General features: G+C 41.6%; 1 protein-coding gene across 1 annotated transcript in view; it reads left to right on the top strand.

The window, feature by feature from the left end:
• The window catches only part of LOC146715010 (uncharacterized), a 92,082-nt gene continuing 76,795 nt past the window's right edge, over positions 1-15,287 (top strand). Inside the window, exon 1 of the mRNA XM_085451369.1 lies at positions 1-4,500. The gene's annotated coding sequence lies outside the window, so the exon portion shown is untranslated. The remainder of the gene's footprint in view (positions 4,501-15,287) is intronic.

Below are 15,287 nucleotides of genomic sequence, written 5' to 3'. Positions count from 1 at the left end.
TAACGTCAAAAGATAAAGACACTGGTCTGAGGATTAAGTGAGGACACGACAAATTTAGTGGTTAAAAGGGTCGACTTGGGACATGTTTTTGTTGATTGTTTAAGACAAATGACTACTGAATGATAGGAAATTCCTTTTTAGGTTTCTAAACAAGATCTTAAGAATTTTAACACGTACCTGTGTTGTCCTGTCAACTTGAGGGGTTATGAGTTGATTATATGGTGAAAAAAAAAAAAACAAAAACAAAAAAGGGGGGAGACGAGATCTCGTTGTTTCTCCCCTCTCGGGATAACACAGCCAACACAGCACAGCCAACACAACATCATTTTCCTGTTCGCCTGTTTTGTTTTGTTTTTGTTTTTTCTGAGAGCCGAAGCTGACCTGGACTCCTACCCTCCCCTCTACCATCGTTGCCCTCTCCGCGACCATCTTTGACCCTTTGACCCCTGAAGGCCACAGCAGCTGGACTCACAACAACAACTTGAGGATGTCAACAGTGCTGCAAAAGAGTGATCTCATGCAGCAGAGACGGAGAGCACTAAACCTAAAGCCCGTTTCACTACACGGGGGAAATTCCCAGGCTGCGTCAGCTGACAGAGCTGTGACGAGACGCGCATTAAGCCCGGAGGAAAAGGGACGGTGAGCAGAAGGATGCTGACCTCTGAGAAGAGCCGAACAGCAGAGCTGCAGAAGGCAGAAGCAAAAGGGTCAAGGTACAAGGAGAAGATGCAGGCAGCTGCAACAACGGATGAAAACAGACCCAAAGAGGAGGGGGGGACCCTAGGCCATGCGTCAGGCCGCTGGTTTACCTAAACTACAGAACAGGAAGGTGATGAACACAAACATATACCAACACACGAACACACACTTCTGCATGCGCCTACTTAGAATGAAGGGAAACACACACATGAACACTTATGCACTTGTTGAGGGAGTAAAAACTGATACATACCCATGCACTAAAATCAAAATGTTGATTTAATTTACTAAGAAGTGACACACAATGCTCCAGCTGCTGCAATGAAGAATGCTTTACTGACAAAGGCTCAATGCTGCACACAACAAAGTCAAATACAGAATTTGCTATAATAATAAGCCCAGAGGGCATTTGTGTGGTCTGGGGAGCAGAGTCCGGAGCGGTTTGGTTATGAAAATGATGCCCGTGCGAGATATTTGGGGCTTAAGGCCTCGACTTAATTGTTTACTCTACACTAAAAAGAAAAGAAAACACTCTGAGCAGTGGTGCAGAGTGAAAACGAGGAATTAACAGTGTGAGTTTTATTTCAGAGCGCCACGTCATTGTGATGGAGATTTAATAAAGGAGGAACACACGGACAAAGAAGAAGAGAAGGGGGGGCAGCCCTTGAACGCGATTCCCTGAGGCATTAAAGTTCTGTACTAAATTCTGGTTTCCAGTGTGAGAAAAGTCGCGCAGTGCCAGTAGTAGAGCTAGGTTGAGTGATGATTCTAAATTACTGTAAGTAAATCATCGTACACCGTTCAAGTTTCATGATAACGGGGATCTAGACTTTGTTGAACCCTAGGCAATTTGAACAGGTAAAAGTCGAGTGACCAAGTAGCAGTTGAATAAAAGTCATTGAATAAGTGTTGAAATAAACTGGCAGAATTAAGAGAATTAAAACATTTCAAGAGCTCAACTTACTTAATGGTTCAATTTTGTTTCACGAACGCAAAACATATAGGTTTATGAATATGAAAAGGTTGAGGTGGTGTTGATTTGACTCTGTGTAGGTTTAGGTTGGTATTTTTATTGATGGGAAGAATATTCAGTGACAAGTCCTAAGACCCGGGCGTCTGCATTTTGTTTTTGTTATTTTTCATTTTATTTTGTTTTATATTTACTGATTTTTGTTTGTGAATCTTTTCTTTAAGCAGATCTGCACATCGGAAATTACAAGCATTACACGTCGGCGAGAAAATTGTTGTAAGTGAGTTTCTCCGCATTGAAATGGGTTCTGGAGGAAACACTTGTGGGGACAATTAGAAACGAGAGTCCCTGTTTAAAAAAGGATTCAGCGAGGTAATCCAAACTCAAGTTCTTGTTTCTTTTTGAGATGACGTCATTTTGCTGAGTGTGGAAACTAGATGCGACGACAGGTTTCACTGTCAGCAAAGAACGGATGAATGGATGAAAGACTGGGAATAAAAACAAACGGACTGACTGGTAAAAGATGACAAGACTTGACCATGACTCAAGGTTAACCACCTCCACCTAGATAGGATAAAAGGGTGGATGAATTTATGTGGGTTTCTTTTACAGGAGTAGAAGGATGACAAAATATTCGAGGATGAGTGAACCTGTAAATGCCATTTTTGTGTCTTGTGTTGCTTACAGAGGTAACTGCGCAGCGTTACCATTTACATTTTCTTCCCTACAGGGTTACAGTTTTAATGTTTTTCTATTACAGGATTTCTGGGCGGATGTGTGAAGAAACGGTGTTTATGGGTTAGGAGTTGGGGATGCTATTACACTGTATTCTGGTGAGAGTGTTGGGGGAGACACACCCTGTCTTGAAAACTGTGATTCTTTTACAGGAAATGTTTTATAGCACCTATGGAATGAGGATGCCTGACTACGGTCAATGTGCTGCTAATGTTTGCTTTGCTTTGGTGAGAGGGGTGCAGTAGAAAACAGACAAGTGACATGAAAACAAGTAATAATAACAAATAACAAATTTGGGGACAGTTTGACCTAGAGCCCACTAACTGGCCATTAGGGGCTCTCTCTCTCGCTCTCTCTCTCGCTCTCTCTCTCTCTCTCTCTCTCTCTCTCTCTCTCTCTCTCTCTCTCTCTCTCTCTCTCTCTCTCTCTCTCTCTCTTGGAATAACATTGCCCAAAGGGTGAATAAAGCAAATTGTGGCAATAATAGTGATTTAATGATTGGAGAAACCTGAACATGATACTTGTCTGTTGAGCTGAATCGTTTATTACTCTTATGATTTTCCGGTGGGACTATGAAGATTTTTTGGTACAGATTGCAGGTTGTTGCTCTTTAACTCCTAGAACACGCCCTTGGCGAGGTGGGGGGAACTGGACCACCTTTCTCTGCCCCATCATCCTCTATTAGACGACATCCAAGCTAAGTAAACATGTCTTGGCCCTTTCCCCCTGAAATGACAGGCAGGCAAAGATGTTGCGTCTTTGTTTGCTTCCTGGCCCTGGGTCTCATTCCCATTGGCATAATCCTGATCTGTGAAGGGCCCCCGACACTTCTGACACCTTCAAGTTCAAAAGCTTCGCCCCCTTCTGACAGTCCCAATCTGACAAATGTAGCCCCTAGGGTCTTGCCCACCACTTCCTCTCCAGTTTTGCCCACGCCCGATCCATTTAGAAAGAAACGAGACACGGTTACCTCCTCGCCAACGGATGATGAAAACTCTGATCGTGAGGGTGACGAACATTATCGTCTTTCTCTTGTTTAAATGCTTCTAGAATGGTTGTTTCTCTGTGGTGTTTTGTATTAGGCTTGTTATTGATTGTTTCCCTCACCCACTTCCTCTTGAAGGATATATCTGGTTGAACTGTGTCTGGTCGGGTTGTGAGGGTTAAGCGATGTTCTCAGGGTCTCCGGACTTAAGCCTGAGCGAATGTGTACTCCCACCACTGGATATAAATTGTTTTTTTCCACACCCCTTCCTCACGTTTTACCATATTCACTTTTGAATGTCCTTAGCAGTTACCGTTCTGGGTTTATTTTACGGTTGATTTATTCTTTCACATTTTCACGTTTATATCTCTCATTATTATAGTATACTCTGCACTCTCCACATTTTTATCATTACTTATGCTTTTTGGTTGCTGAGTTACAGGAAATGTTAATTTTGTGTCACTACCCTGGTTGCACTGACTCGTTGTATCCTTTTGTGCAGGACAGCTGTTACTGCTTTCATCGGGAACCGAGACTGCTTGCAGCCGACCCCTGGGCAGGGTGGTGCCTGGACTCTTTTCTCCTCATCTGCAATGACAGATAAAGACAAATGATAAGACCCGAGGAGTTTTTCGAGCCAGGCTTCGACACGTCTCTGTGTTCCTTTGAATGTTACTTATTTGTGTGTGTTGACCCATTTAAGATGGGTCAAAAGGGGGATTTGAAGAAAATATAATCTGATCAAACATTATTCAGCTTTAAATATTGTTCAGCTTTAAAGTTACTGTGCAACTGTGTAAATGTGCTCACGACTTTGGCCTTGAGAGCGATAAGAAGCGATCGCCTCATCCTGCAGGTGGAAGATATCTGCAAGCGAAGAGGCTAGAACACCCAAGGCCGATTTCCTTTTATGGAGTTGTTTTTCTGCTAATGCAGCACTTTCCTCACAACCCCCTCCTGTAAGTTTTAGAGAATATATACCCATCCTTACAGCAAATATTAGGAATCTCCTGATGTGAGCTGTGTTGAGAGATTGTCTCTGTCTCAATAAAAGTTCACTGATTCCCCATCTGCTGCAGGTGTCCGGTTGTCTTCATTCTCCGCCAGCCTGGTTAAGTCAATTCCTCCTTAACATCTAAAAGAACCTATTTAATGAAGGAAGACGGTTCACTTTGTGTTTAATATTATTCTATTGCTGTTGTTGTTTTTTTTATATCCTTCAGCATTCTGTAATGATCTCTATTTAGGAGAAAAACTTAATCACTCACCTTTAAACAGCTCTCTTTTAGGAGACACACTGCTGGCTAACGGTGTCATGTGATCAAACAGCGTAATTTAATTGGCTGAGAGCCACTCGACTCGATCTGGTGCTGATTGCTCTGGCTTGGGTCATTAAAGTTCATCACTTTTGCAGTTGAATTTTTGCAGGCGAATTTTTTCAGGTGAATTTTTTTCAGGTGAATTTTTTCAGGCGAGTTTTTTTCAGGTGAATTTTTGCAGGTGAATTTTTTTCAGGTGAATTTTTGCAGGTGAATTTTTTGCAGGTGAATTTTTGCAGGTGAATTTTTTGCAGGTGAATTTTTGCAGGTGAATATTTTTGCAGGGAAATTTGGAGGATAAAAATTCAGTGTCATAAATTCAATGTCTAAAAATACTTGAATTCTGATGACACTATATTTCTTCCACAGGACATGTGACTAACATACCACTCTTGAACCCCGATCCTTCCGCCAGGCAACGTAGTGCCGTACAACAGCGGAACACACAAAACAAATCGTCTTACGATATGACAAAAATCACGGACAATCCATAGAAAAGCCGCACCTGACTAAAAGCCGCAGGGTTCAAAGCTTGTGCAAAAAGTAGCGGCTTATAGCCCGACATTTACGGTAATCTGCGTCAGGGTCTTTGCACTGTTTCTCCTGAAGCACTGCCACACTGTCATGGCTGCTGAATACATCCGTGACATCGTTAACGTTTTAAGTAACACTTGAACTTGACAGCAAAAGAGATGAATAAAAGTCTCACATGTACCACATCCAAGGCTCTGGGTTTGTGAAGGCCGTGGAAGTAAGTTTCAGAATCCCACTGCAAGAAAAGTAGAAGCAGGCATTTCTTTGGCTCAAGCCTCTGCAGTGGACGTTGTGTTTCTTTGTCCAGACTAGCTGCTGTTTGTTCTCCGTACAGTAAACCCCATCACAGGTTGTTCCTGTCTGCAGCTGGTCCAGAGTATCACCCTTTTCTTGGGCTCCACTGTGGAAAAACTTCTTTTTTTCTTAAAGATACGGTGTAGCTTCTCAATTATTTCTCCCTGATTTGTCTTTATAGTAGTTGTTGCAGTTGAGTGTTAGTCATGGATATTTCTGGATTTTCTGAGTTAGGGTTATGTCGTTAATCCCCCAAGCCCCCCATGAAGTGCAGCACTCACTGATTTTTTGCAAAGAGCATTGCTTTTGACCGTTCTAAGCAAGTGCATAGCTTTGTTGTGTCTCTTCGATGTGTGACCCTTGTGGCAGCTGGTGCTGAGGTTCAGTGGGTGGGATGCTGTAATGATGCACTCTGTCGCTGGATTCATTTTAATCGAATCTTTAACAAGGCAGGAATGCAGCAGAAATTGTGGCACTTTTAGTCTAAGGGCTATTCAAGCTACACCATATGCTTTTATTCTTCTTCTTTTTTTTTAGCAGCCACACACCTCTCTGGGGCTTCACGCTGGGGGATGATGAGGGCTGGAGCTTGCTCTACAGGCCTCTATTCTTTTTTTGATTGGTGTTCATTTAGGATCTCCTGCAGAGATGAATGCTGCTACACGGCCGCAAAGTCAGAGACATTTCTCACCGCCATCCAGCTATTCCTTTTCCCCCCCCCTGTCCGGCCACCGCGCCCATACCGCTGCGCGTGTTTACTGAAGGTGGTGGGTGGAGTTCAAATGAACTGTCAGCTGCGCTGACTGATTGTGGCCATTTTAATAATTTAGCTTTCTTTAAGTCACCTTTGCAATCAGCGAAGAAGTCTTTTCCTTCACAATTCATTACATCATGTCTCCCTTGGACTTGCTTAGTTTATACAAATTATGTTTTCCAAGGTAGGGGGAGGTTGATTGGATTGTACACTTCCACAATTATATCAATGAAATATTAATCATCCACAGACACTTTAGGGACAAACAATCAGATGCGGTACATAAATTCATTTGTCTTGTGCACGTTTTTTAATCTCCCTCTTTTTCTTTTGCAACACCCAGCAAATATATTTCCACAGTGGATTTTATGGCTTTTTACCTGCAGGTTTCACTGCAGGCCCACAGAAAATGCACCACTCATACAGTGTAAGCGTGACTGAATGCCAAGGCTGTTTTACTTATACAATGAAAAACTTGTTGCCCTCACATACTACATTCCATTCAGCTGATGGTTAAAGCTTTTTTCTGTTACTCATCAAACCCAAGGATGTTACGTGACTTATCGTGAGTCAGTTTTCTGCATTTTCCAGTCGGTTCCAAATTAAAAAAACAACAAAAAAACACCTGCCTGCTGACAAAAATGATGCGTATTTGCTGCTAATTTGTGACAACAAATATGCTTTGAGGCGGCATTTTTTGAATGAAATTATAACGGACCTCAAAGCGTCATCTAACCATCTGTTCAAGAGCTATCCGGTCGTTAAGTCTGACGTCACTAGCCGTGTCTGGGCCTAAACTCCGCTGCAGGTCCATATATCAAATGATCACTATGGCATTACTGAGAGTTGAAAAACTGTCTAAAGTCTTTCATCTTTAATAAAATGATCAGCGTTCTGCTCTACCAGGTGTAACAATTGAGTTTAACATCCAGGCATCCATGAAAACGGAATTTATGACATTTAACGGAGTTAGAAGTTAGCAGGAAGTTAGCTCGCTAGCTTCTATCTAAATACAATATAGCATGTCCTGACTGCGGGGTTTTGGAAACATATTAAAATGTACAGCTCTGTTATCACTTCCAACATAAATGAAGACAGAAAACTAAACAGCAGTGACATTTGTAGGGTTACTGAAGTTTGGCTAGCTGGTATATAATGATGTGCTACGTGACCGCTAGCGACATAGCTATGTTAGCATAATATAAACAAGCTAACTTTTTCTCCACTCGATAAAAGTTAACGTGAGTGTTCTCGTGGTCAGGAACAAATGTAATCGCATGGCAGGATGCTGTAAAAGGACCAAACTTCAGCCAGGAGAACAACTGAGATAATCCATCCACAATACGAGGTTAGCCATTCATATACTGCTGCATGGGCTGGGCTGTAGTTACGTCCTAAGGTTTTAAAAACTGAGCTTAAATAAATGATTAGCGTAATAAAAGCCGAGGGAGGTCAACAGTGATCACTGACTGTTTTAGGAGCTTTTTGAGATTAAATAGAAGAAAATACAAAACATTAAACATGTTAACAACACAAAAGCCATATTAAACGCAGACTACTTTAGACCCGGAAGTAGGATTTGTCACGTCATCACTTAACGACCGGATACTGTACTTCATGAGATAAACTAACTCTTAAACACTTGAATTAAAAAAAATTCAGGCAGCGTCCATTGCAGTCGGAAGCCGTGAAAACAACTGTAAGCCCGATGACAAGAAATATATCCAAACCACCTGAAACTCGGGTCTCCAGCAGAACACTTGGCAAATCTGAAGTGGATCAGATGAACAGTTGTTGGGGTAGGTGAAGAACAGGTGGACAGACATACAGAGATTTGTCAGATTATTAGCAGGATGTTCACATAATTCAGGCATACATGAAACAATCAGCCACAACATCGAAACCATCTTTGTTTCGTTGTACAGCCTGCGTTTGTGCCAAAGCATCTCTAACCTGTTTTGGCACAGACACAGTGCATGATAATAGTATCCTGTGGGTGTTGGCAGTGGATCTTTACTGGCCTCCGAGGAATCCATTTGTCCTGGTCATCCTGCGACACTTTTGCTGTTGTGCCCTTGAGCCGATCATGAATAGCTTTAGGACTGTGGCAGGGTGCAGTGTCCTGCTGTTGGGGGCTATTGTTGCCGGGGTGAGTGCTTGGTCTGTAACAATGTTTTTGTGGGTGATGCAGGTCTAACTAACATCCAGATGAATGCCAGGTTTCTCAGGAGACCATTGCATTGTTAGGACATGATCAATACTCACCACAGATTTTAATCCTGTAGCTGATTATTGTACAATATATATTCATTAGGGGTGCAACGATATTCGTATCGATATTGAACCGTTCGATACAGTGCTTTCGGTTCGGTACGCATATGTATCGAACAATACAATTTTTTTCAATATTTTTTTTTTTTTTTGTGTCCCGTTTGGATCTATAGCCATCAGAATTGTTGTCTTGAGGCCAAGAAAGATGCCAAGAGGATTTATTTTAAGTGGATCATCATATTGGTCCATTTGATTGACCTTTATTATAATTATGAATTTATTTTATTTTCAGTTGCAAACGGGACAGACATGACTGTGGGATAGGACAGGGGGAAAGAATGAAAGAAAGAGGGGGAGAGAAAGAAAGAAAACCAAAGGGGAGAAAAAAAAAAAGAACAATACAAAATTTGTAATTTATTTTATCAACTTTCCTTCTGACCATCCTGTCTGTGTTGAGCGCTCAGTGAATCTGCATTCGACTACTCCGCCTAGGCTCGAGAGTGCAGCCTAGGCGGAGTAGTCGAACGCAGATTCACTGAGCACTCAACACAGACAGGATGGTCAGAAGGAAGAGCGCAGGGCAAGCTAGCGAGACAGAAGTGGACCTCCCCACCCTCATTCAGATCTGGCGTTTGGAATTATTTTGGTTTTCATGTGACGTATGACCCTGAAGGTAAGCGAGTCATGGACTAAAGTAAAACAGTATGTTGGATGTGCCATGCAATGCTCAATTACATGGGTGGGAGCTAGTGTGTTAGCGCAGCTAGCTCGTTGACGTGTTGGCCGTCTAGCCCCTCTGTATAGGGTAGCTCGTTAAAGGAGATTTGCCGTGTTGTGGCGTTAAGGTCATTTCAACGAGATTAACCTGAAAGCACTAGTGGGAACACAACGAATATGACTGCACATTTACACCGACATCATTCTAGTGCAAAGACAAAAACAACAAGCATGCTACTAACTTTAGCCGAGTCATTTAGACAGCTGTTAGCACAGGATTCTCCTTATGCTGCTGAGAATATAGCCCAGAAGAAGCGGATAGTATAGCTTTTATTTTGGAAAGAGACATTTCTCTGTAATAAACTCTCTTTTCCAAAGATGAGTGATTCCTCAATCAGATACAGGGCTCGCAATATCGCTAGCCCGATGTCCCGGGGCTATCTCTGCCCTGCCTGTCGGGCTATTGTAGGAAGGAAAAATATATGTCAATGCTTTTGCATTCTTTCAGAAATGTAGCTGGGTAATTATGTCATTGGGTGAGCCACTGTCAATATGTGACATATTGAAATCGCGTTTGAATTTGCGCTTGTTTTTTTGCTTTCACTTTGCAATCGCGCGAACTGTGTATAGAGAGCGACAGCACTGATCTGTGAGTGATGATAATTTGTGCACCAATTCCTCTGACATCGTCTTATTAATTGTTAGCTTACTATGCAAACATGACAAGTGAAATCTCCCGCAGCTTAAACATGTGAGAGGTTGATCGCGCAGAGAATCGCTGAGCTTATGTGAGTGCGTGTATAAAAGCGGCAGGATATATATTTCACTACGATGACCTGGATGATTGAGAACCTTCACAGACAGATATATATTTTAGTTCTGCTGAGCCAAATAAGACAGGTCAGGGTGAAGAAGTGACAGCCAAAGAAAAACTTACCACAAAACGGAGAAGTTATGACAAATCAGACTAGAAGGCAAAAAGAAAGTGCAGCTTTATGGTTTCATGGACAAAAGAATTTCTGTGGCTGCAATATGACGAGCTAAAAAACAACACGCACAAGGGTTAGGGTTAAATTTAAAAACTGTACTTTTGTGTTAAAATATATATTTATAATTTTAATAAATGACAAATTAAAAAGGCATGAACATTTTTTTTTGTATCGAAAAAATATCGAACCGTGACACCAAAGTATCGAACCGAACCGAACCGTGAATTTTGTGTATCGTTGCACCCCTAATATTCATAGTGTGAAAAAGAACATTTTCACAGGACTTTATACAACCCATGATTCGGTAGCTTGTAGAACCTCCTTTGAGTTTTCTATGTGACTTTGTCAGTCTCTTTGTTGTCGATGAACATTGCTACAGTTTATTGAGGTTTTTGGCCATCTGTTCATGTGTAGCTCTCTTAAGGTAATGCCACGGTGTTTTCAGTTTCAGGTGGAGTCTAGACTTTGACTGGATCATTGCAACACTTTGATTTTTCTTTCCCTTTTTCAGTCATTATGTTGCTGTGCATGAGATTATTGTCCTGTTGCATGATTCAATTTCAGCAAAGGTTTAGGTGTCAGAAAGATGTCCTCACATCTGACTTCAGAATACTTTGGTATATGGAGGAGTTTGACTTCGAGGTGCGCAGGTCCTGTGGCTGGAAAACAAGACCAAATCATCACCTCTCCACCACCGTGCTCCATAGCTGGCACAAGGTGTTTTTGGTGATATGTTTTGGTTTTCACCAAACACGGTGCTGCTCATTATACCAAAACTCCACTTTGGTCCCAACCATTTTTAGAAAGAAGAGGCTTTCTCCTGGCAGCTCTTCCAAACAAGCCATACTTTCATCTTTCTAATTGTACATCATGAACGTTAACGTTCAACATGCTAACTGAGGTCTGCGTCTGAGCTGTACCTCCTGGGAGTTTTTGCAGTGCACAGGTGAATGCTCCAGACCAGGAAACTGACAAACCCTCTGCTTTTATAAAGGTGCTCACGCTCGCTGATGATCAGTTAATTAAGGACATTTGATTATAAGCACCTACCTGCTGCATTCCCTCTTAATTCCTATGGAAACAGTAAGGCTGTACTTTCCCTGTGTCATGTTTTTTTTCACATGTTCACTATGTCTGTCAAAATAGCTTTGTGGTAAACAATGTAAGCATATTTTATATCCGTCCAGGTTAGATTGTCTTCATCTATTTTACTTTTTACAATCGGGGGGTAATGTGAGATATGGGGGGTGAGGAGTGTTTGTTGAACTGAACCAGGACTCCGCAACAAAACTCATGATTGATTAACTTGCTGTGTGGAGTTTCTGTAGCCTGCGGGGTCCATAAAGGTTGGAGGGTTTGGCTGTTGGATGAGCCAAAACAAATCTGATTGCAAAACCCTGTGACATCAGTAATGCATGCTGGACTTTTTGTATGCTGCGCCCACAGCAAATTGTTACTGAGATGCAGGCCAGAACACATGATAAAATAACTTAATCATGTTTTTGTCAGGCCGTAGTACAGATCACTCGTGTCCTTTCAATAAGGCATGCTTGTAGATGCGAGTACTATTTTGAGAATGAATATTTTTTTTGACATATTTCTCTCTGTTCTCGCTCCCAGATTCCTCCCCTGTCATCGTGTTCGGTTTGTTTTATTGTGTTTTCTTGTCCATTAAAGACTGCCTTGAAGTCTCAACAGCGGTCGTGACTTTGTTTGTAACCTTGTCTGAAAAGCGATACACTTGCTTGAAAAGGCAGCAGTGCTCTCGTTGACAATAGAGGCGAAATAACGAGCAGGCTCTCACTGCCTCTCGCCACTTCAAAACCTCACTGTCTAATGGGCTGGTGAAGATACTTGTTTTTTTTTTTTTTCTTCCAACAAGGTTGCTGGAGGAAAGGAAGGGGGAGTAAAAAAAACAGAGGGGAAAGCAAAACCGAAGGAGAGTTCACGGCCCAGACTCTCTCGTGCCCTTCTGTCCCCCCTCCTCTCCTCCTAATGCCTCCTAGCGCTTTCCAATCTGTTTTGCGGCCGGGCATGCTACCCCGCCACTCCCAGTGTTTATCCGACATCACGAAGGGTTTCGGCTTCCCCCGATTCGCTGACAGCCCGAACCCTTCAGTGTGCACACAAGCCAACTTCAGCAGATGACAAAGTGCTGCCCGGGCTGTCGGCAGAACCACGCGGCTCCCAGCATGCTTTGCCCTCACCACGTCATCTACCTGGTCTGGCACAGACTCAGCCCGGGAGACCGCCTCATTATTCACTTTGACAGGGTTTTATGACCCAGCAGCTACACCCGGGCTTGTTCTGGGAGCACGAGCAGATGCTTGATTCAGTAGCTACGGCACTGTTATCGAACTGTAGATGACTATGGAAGCATGAATATCTGTAGTAAGGAAGAAAGTAGTTAGTCGGGGTTGTGGTCTGTGTTTATTTTAGCACAGAGCAGTTCTTGTTGGTGCTGACACCACAGGTAGCATTTGAAACATTACAATAAAATACAAATTTAAACTGGATTGCTATTCAGAGCAGGGTTAGTTATGAAGAAAGCAGGGAAAGAACCTATTAATGCACCACACACATCTGCCTGTGGGTGCATACTGATCAGCAAAGCTTGACTGAGCACAGGATGACTCACCCAGGTCTTTATTTTGATGGGGCAATTCAGGGGCGCACTTGAAGAGCCACCCAGCCGTCCCTTTGGTCTCGAGTCTGTTTCCAGAGACGGCCTGTTGCCGAGGCTTGTGGCAGCACCGAAATGTTTCCACAGGCAAAAGGTTTCTTTTCCTCCAACACATTTTCTCACCCCTCTTACATCAAATGAGGTTTGACCTTACCGTCATTGGAATACAAAGTATGCAAGACAGAGGGCCAACTGTTTAAAGGCAGATCCGAATGGGGGTGCCACAGCTTGGAAACTAACAGTATCAGCACGCTGCACTCCCACTGATAAGCGCAGTCGGCTAAAAAGGAAAGAGATACATATGTTTACCATCACTATACTTTGCTGCATCAGGAAAAAAAACAGTAAGGACGTGCAAAATGGCTGACCTTCAAAATGCTGCAGCAGCAGTACAAATAATCCCGGCTTTCTTATTGAGATCACTAAAGGCAACATCTGAAAGAAGGCAGCTCTAATATCTTAATAGAAAAAGATCAAAACATTCAAGTGTAGTTTGCTGAACTGAAATTATCGCTCTGTACTTTCATCTGCATTTTTCACTCCTTTTTTTTTGAAACAGTAACTCCGTGCCCTTATAGCTAACTCATTTCTTGTCCTGTAAACAGGGAATAAATTATGTGATGCACGCAGAATGCAGAGAGGAAAAAAGTAAATACGGTGGAAATATCCTAATGTATGGTCTTAGTAAACTTCCATATTTTGCTGCATCATTTTAGCATGTGCGTGCTTGCATGTAGGTCTGTATCTGTAGGTCTGACAGTGTACAGCTCCAGTAAAAGGAAAGGCCGATCGATCAGCGGGAGCTTAACAGCTTGACTCAGAGCACGTTTTGACTTGCTGCTATGTGCTCTTCGGGATTTCTGAGCCGTGGTTATTCTATCACTGAATTGTAAAGTCCAAACTTCAGACATGCTGGCTGAGCCCAGTAGACTATGATCTTACAAAGTCTAAAATTTGCAGGGCTGCTTAGTTGATGTGGGTAAACAAACCCATTACAAATCCTTCTAGAAACAAGCCTTATCATCTGGCCGCTATCTCTGTAGCATAACAAAACCCAGGCCCTAAATGACTGCGAAGAGGGCCGTTAGTTTGATTTTATAAAGAGCAGACCTCGTATGCTAATTTCCAGTTGCATAATTTTGTTCTTGGATGAGTCACTTTCCATGACTCACAGGTCAAAATAAAACTCATGTAGTTTATACAAGGCCCCTAAGTTTATTCACTCTTTTAAACCAGCAGTTTAAAGTTACAGTGTTTCACCATTAGATGTCAGTAGATTGCGGAGTGTAGTCGGCTGTCTTTATTACCCCTCCCCATTCCAGTTCACAAACAGGTTTTAGTCCAGCAACAGAGATCAAATGATTAAATTTATAGTGTACCCCATAACAAGTGTGGCTGGCTAGCATGTTTCTACCACTGTTTGGACCAGATGCAAATTGTTTAGCTTAAGATGTTTAGCTGAGTTGAGATGTTAATGATACACAGAAATGGTGGTAAGTGCTACTCTTAGCCTTTATTAGCATCTGTTAGCATCTGTTAGCTGCTGTTAGTCTCTGTTAGCCGCTGTTAGTATCTGTTAGCCTCTGTTAGCTGCTGAGCCACAGTTAGTATCTGTTAGCCTCTGTTAGCTGCTGTTAGTTACGGTTAGTATCTGTTAGCCGCTGTGAAACTGTCTTTAAAGTGAATGTACTTTTGTTCGACTCCGATACTTAGCGAATAACCTCTCATGGGATGTGAGATTGGAATCAAACTGTTGAGCAGAGGGAAAGTGTGATTATTGGGACACTCAAGCCTAACATTAGCTAGCGTGTAACCAGCTGTTGTTTTTTAGTCAACTGTCCAGTGACAGGAGGGTCCCATGTTCCCATACGGTAAAAAAATATATTTTAAAATACATTTTGAAATATATTTCAAAATATACAAAAAATGGCCAAAAAATATATGTGCTAAAATACATTTTAAAATATATTTATATATTTAAAATGTATTTTAGCACATATATTTTTTGGCCATTTTTTGTATATTTTGAAATGTATTTCAAAATGTATTTTAAAATACATTTTGAAATATGTTTATGTATTTTGAAATGTTTTTTAGCACATATATTTTTTGGCCATTTTTTGTATATTTTGAAATATATTAATAAAATATATTTCAAAATACAATTTAAATTTATTTAAAATCATTCAAAAAAATATAAATTTAACCCTTCATATATTTCTAAGAAAACACATTCACATGTAACATCTGAAAGAAATCTTTATTTGATGTTTAAAACATACATATAAAATGAATATTCCTTGCTTGATTGATATGCTATAAGTTTATTCTCATTAC

The sequence above is a fragment of the Copadichromis virginalis genome, linkage group LG3 (genome assembly GCF_057382275.1).
Source record: "Copadichromis virginalis isolate Kocher_CV1m ecotype Utaka linkage group LG3, C_Virginalis_male_GT1.1, whole genome shotgun sequence".
NCBI lineage: Eukaryota > Metazoa > Chordata > Actinopteri > Cichliformes > Cichlidae > Copadichromis > Copadichromis virginalis.
Note: the sequence above shows the minus strand (reverse complement) of the source record. Positions and strands in the feature narration are given on the sequence as shown.